Genomic DNA, 6,000 nt, shown 5'->3' with positions numbered 1-6,000 from the left:
GCTCACGAGACCGACAATAAACAAAGCCCACGAGACCGACACTTCGCATAAGGCTCAAGAGACCGACAGTACGCAAACAAAGCTCCCGAAACCGACTAGCAAAAGAGGCTGACGAGACCGACACTAGGCAAAGAAGGCCCACGAGACCGATAAACAGTGCCACCTACACCTTGTATAGACCATTTTTATAGGGTGTCCGGTTAATGGCATAAGGAAGATTTGAGAGATGGAAAAAGGAGAGTTGCTAGTGTATTACCCCGTCAATTACCCTCCCTCACCCCCTGAACTGTTCAAGATCTTTAATTATGTTTACGGATGTGAGTGTTTGTGAAAAAATAAACAAAATTCAGTAAAAGAGCATAAGATGTTTTAACATTAATTTCGAAAACGCCTAAACACCCTCGTTTCCCTTTCCGCAAAACACACACCGGTATGCACCTGCTTAGAAAAAAAAAAGATAAAATAAAATGAGGACATTTAGATCAACCAACTAGAAAATTTCCCATGTGTGAAATGAAGCTTACAAATAAATACATGTATGTATTTAACAAAATGGTCGATGTTGCAGTGCATACCTGATTTACATGATATGGAGGGGGGGGGGGGTAGTCATCTGCAAAGGTGTTAATTTAGTATAAATTCACAGAAAATACTGTAATCGTCTATTAAGGTAGCGTTAAGGATTCGGAAAGAGAAGATGCATCCATGAAAACAGCTATTCAATTTCACACACACACACACAAAATGTACCGTTTTTAAGAAAACAAACACAAGCCACAAATCGAGTAAATCGCTGCGATATAAAAACGTTTTCGTCTTTTGAATGCCATACATTATAGTTACAGAGAAAATTACAAATTGAACTCTAAGCAGTCGGGTATAAGCAGGTGGATAGGATATCTTAAAGCCCACTTAACTAGTGAAGCGAGAAAAAAGGGCGAAAAAAAAAACTGTTTCCACCGTCTACAATGTGTAGCTAGAAATTGGGAAAGCCTATTAAAAATAACACAATGGCATCTTAAATTAAACCAGACATCGTTCTTGTCCCCTACTATTTTTTTTTTTATACAATTTTTTTTTTTTTTTTGGGGGGGGGGGGTCCCATGAAGAGAAAATTTTTTTGTCCTCTTGAAGGGGACAATTTTATTTTAAAAAAAAAAAGAAAAACAAATTGTTAACAATGTCGCTCCCCGTAGCGTGACAGAACTGTCCCTAAAAGCCACACGTGTAGAAATACATACTTAATGTCATCGATATGTAGATGGTACTGTTCAATTAGTTACAATCTCTCGCTCGATAGCGTGACGAAATTGCATCCGCCAGTATGTAATTTTCCCCTTCATGAAACATCCTGTACAGGTACATATTTGTAATTGACATGTAGATGGCGCTGTTCATCCTGTCGGTCTCGACTCTCGACTCGTGAGCTTTCTTTGCCTAGTGTCGGTCTCGTCGGTTTTCTTTGCCTAGCGTCGGTCCCATGAGCCTCTTTTGCATACTGTCAGTCTCGTGAGCCTTTATCGTGTAGTGTCGGTCTCGTGGGCTTTCTTTCCTTAGTCGTGTCGGTCTCTTGAGCCTTTTGTACGTAGTGTCAAACTCATGGGCTGTATGACTCGTAAGCCGTATACAAAATGCGTAAATATTTTTTATGTCGGTCACGTGGACCTCATGACTCGTGGGTGTCGGTCTCGTGGGATGACCCCGAACTTTTGATTAACACTGGAACATTCGATAGTTGTAAACGTGTTCTGAGGTATAAATATTATTTTAATAAGGTGAAATTTGCGTCTGTTTTTGTTTTTGTTTTAGATCTACAAGGATTACGCTTGTACTTTAGCCTGGCCTGATACTAAATTGCTTGGGAGATACAATGTAGCTAGACCGCATGTAACGGTAATGAGCTGTACGCTTAACATTTATTGCTCTTCTCGTTTCATAAATCTTGCAGTTTTAATAGGTTCAAAGTGCAATGGAAATCAAGACGTATACCGGCCGTTGCTCAATACCTTGTATATGTATTTGTTTTAATTTTTTTGTTGTTGTTTTCCCCCTTTTTTTTCCACTGGCGCGCTGTTCTTTCATCTCGCAATTCATTTCGTGATTGTTTCATGTATCCGTTAGAGCACCCGTTAGTGCTTATCTCAAGAACATGTCTTGCCAATCATTTTGCCAAAGATTCGACAACGATAACATGTACATGTACAATGTATGTAAACGGGTGTAAATACATGTGGACGCATTACCACCCCCCCCCCCCCCACACACACACACACATTTTTGTTTGTATTTCGTGATGTGTGCATGTAGTTCCTTGTTATAGAATATCATGGCAATGTTTAGACCTTGTTATATTATGTACATGCACCAATTGAGATAAGTGTGCTTGATTATAAAATGCATGCAAAGATTTGATTTGACTTGTTATAGGAGTGTATTTTGCTCTCCAGAATTGCCTATAACGTCACGGTTTGGATGTGTGAGTGTGTGCAGGTCTTGTGGATGAGAAATGAAATTTTGGTGAATATTTAATGATGATATTGGACAGGAGTAGCATATTGCACTGCTACATTATTCTGAAATAATATTATGTGAGCGTCCTATGCCATCATCATTTTTTCAGTTTAATTTGTTTAAGGTTTTTCAGAGTATTGCATTCTCTGCTCAAGGATCACAATAGATTCTACAAATCTACAGTACATGTATACACGGAGCTGTCGAGTTATGTATTATGATGTGAAATTATGCAAATTGTCTGGAATGCCCCTTTAAACCAGTAATGTGGGAAGTATGGCAAGATTGTCCTTCGGCTGGTTCCTTCCTCTTCTTCTACACGTGTACAGCTGTATCACACCGTATCAGGCATGTCATTGGCATTACGTAAGAGGACTACACGGCCTTCTTGCAACAGTTCGACTGAAGCGCGAATTGATAATCGTAGGTAAGAATAAGACTAGTTTTGTAGTATTGAATCATTCGTTCATATAGACATCCTTTCAGCGCTAGATAGGAGGCGGTTCTTAGCCGCAGCTAGTCGGCTGCACTGTTCGTCGACTTTGACCGACTTTTGTTTTTTTTTTTTGTTTTTTTGTTTTTTTTTTTTGTTCTTACGAGGTTGTCTCGATCTGTGGCTTACAGCCTTTGTAAATAGAAACTTAATGGTCTAGCAGTCTACATGTACGTAAATAAATGAATATTGTCAAACAAATAGAATATTGAGGAATCTGAGAGTTCTTGATTGTAAGGTGTTGCTGTAGAAACAACTTCAACTCGACTTTCATACCACATGTAATTATAAATGTTCACTTCGCGCTCCACTAGCCACTGCCATCGGCCGTCCACCTTCACCATTCATGACACAGTGTAACACGAGAACAATCATGACTCTGCAACAAAATTCATACCTACCTTCACACTGTCTCCGTTCTCAAAAATCAATACAGCCAGTCCCTCGTTGACTTTGATGATGATACAATATGTAGAACAACGGCCACGTCCGTATACACGCCTCGGGTCTCTCCGGGTCTCTGCCCATTCCCTTAATGCACAGCCCGTCGTACCAGTCAGTTCATTTAACCCGTTCCTTACGGGGACGTGGTGTACCAGGTTCTCGTGGCGTCAACTCATATCCAAAATGTAGATCCAAATGTAGGGGTGCCTGGCACTGGTTGCCTAAATTTATGATAATTTGTGTTATTCTGCCCAGAAAATGGCTTTAATGGAAAGATTAGAATTTCTTCTATCAATATCCGTTTTCTTCCTGTAAGTTCTGCGTGTATCGCAGTATTATATCCCTTCCCTCCGATGTGGGGCACTGCGCACTTGTTTTGCTGCAAAACTCGTATAAGAATGTAGGCCTACAGGGCGATCAAGGTTGAGCTCGGTGGATTATCTGATTTCGCTGACCCTATTCAGGTGAGTCTTTTGTGTATAATGAGCTAATCAGGGGACACTTTATTCATGCCTTGCGCCCGATCAGTATTTCCATTGTTCGATGGCACATGCAGTAATTGACCATGGAAAGGGAGTATACCCACACGTACCACTTGACTGCTTTCGCACAGGTGGATTTACCAACCTGTTCCTTCTCTGCCTACCTACCTGCAACGGCGTAAATCCGTACTGAGGAGTGGGGGGGGGGGGGATGGTCACCATCACCACGCTTACAAGCCCATAACCTTGGGGGGGGGGGGAGAAGCTTCTTTCCCCCCCCCCTCCCACACACACGCACACTTTACAGGGATCGGATGTCCCACTCTTTTGCATGAAATATAAAGTGGGAGGAAAGTGGCAGCAAAAATATGAAGACTTTTTGTTCTTGTTGTTGCTTTTTTTTTTGCTTGTCAGATGACTTGCGGCGGAAAATCAGACCTTAAAAGTATGAAGACTTTTTTTGTTTTTGAAATATCTGTGAGAGAGAGAGCGGAGCGACCGGGTTAACGGGGAGAGGGTGTGTATGGGGGGGGGGTGTCCCTCTCCCACACGAGGAAGATTTTGCATTTTCAGACCTGAAATTCAGCGATCAGGTGCACACTTTTGGTGAAATTTTTGTTTGTTTTTACTTAAAAAAAAAAAAAACCAATAGAAAATGAAATATTCACAATATATTATTGAATGACTAAATCGTGGTATTTCAGCTCTTGCTCCGCCTGTGCGACATCACTGCGAAGGCCTACTAAATAGTGGGGCCTATCACCGGCGTAGACAGGATTATCTTGGGGGAGGGGTTATGAGATCGTGAGGGAGCGAAGCAAGCGAGGGGGGGGGAGGGTATGGTAGGGGGTTTCTCCCTCCCACGGTGAAATCTGTTACATTGAAAATTTTGACATTTTACAGTCCCAAAACTGCCGTTTGTAGCTATTTTTCTTCGCTTGGAAATTAAGGGGGGGGGGCACACCGTGCGCAACTGTTGTCAATCACTGGCAGCAGCATCAGGAGAATGGCATAGCGATTAATGCGAGCGAACGGAGCGAGCGAGCTTGAAAATTTTGACATAATTCTTTTACATGCTAAAAACTGCCGTTTGTAGCTATACTTCTTCGCTTTGGAAATCAAGGGGGGCCGCACCGGGCGCAACTGTTGTCAATCACTGGCAGCAACATCAGGAGAATGGTATAGCGATTAAATGCGAGCGAGCGATGCGAGCGAGCGATGCGAGCCAGCTTGAAAATTTTGACATTTTACAGTCCAAAAACTGCCGTTTGTGGGTGTATTTTTTTTTGCTTTGGAAATTAAGGGGGCGCACCAGGTGCAACTGCTGGCAATTACTGGCAGCAACATCAGGAGAATGGCATATTATAACAATTAAATGCGAGCGAGTGAAGGGAGCGAGCTTGAAAATTTTGACATTTTACAGTCCCAAAACTGCCGCTTTTGGCTGTATTTTTTCGCTTTGGAAATTAAGGGGGTGCACCGGGTGCAACTACTGGCAGTTACTGGCAGCAACATCAGGGGAATGGCATACGATTGAATACGAGCGGGCGAAGCGAGTGAGCTTGAAATTTTGACTTTTACAGTCCCAAAACTGTCGTTTGTAGCTATATTTTTCGCTTTGGAAATTAAAGGGGGGGGGGCGCACCGGGGCACAACTGCTGGCAATTACTGGCAGCATGCAACATCAGGAAAATGGCATAACGATTAAATGAAAGCGAGCGAGTTTGAAAATTTTGACATTTTACAGTCCCAAAACTGCCGCTTTTGGCTGTATTTTTTCGCTTTGGAAATTAAGGGGGTGCACCGGGTGCAACTACTGGCAGTTACTGGCAGCACATCAGGGAATGGCATAACGATTGAATACGAGCGGGCGAGGGCGAGTGACCTTGAAAATTTTGACTTTTACAGTCCCAAAACTGTCGTTTGTAGCTATATTTTTCGCTTTGGAAATTAAAGGGGGGGGGGCGCACCGGGCACAACTGCTGGCAATTACTGGCAGCATGCAACATCAGGAAAATGGCATAACGATTAAATGAAAGCGAGCGAGTTTGAAAATTTTGACATTTTACA

Source organism: Diadema setosum, chromosome 4, assembly GCF_964275005.1.
Source record: "Diadema setosum chromosome 4, eeDiaSeto1, whole genome shotgun sequence".
NCBI lineage: Eukaryota > Metazoa > Echinodermata > Echinoidea > Diadematoida > Diadematidae > Diadema > Diadema setosum.
This window is presented reverse-complemented; position numbering follows the sequence as displayed.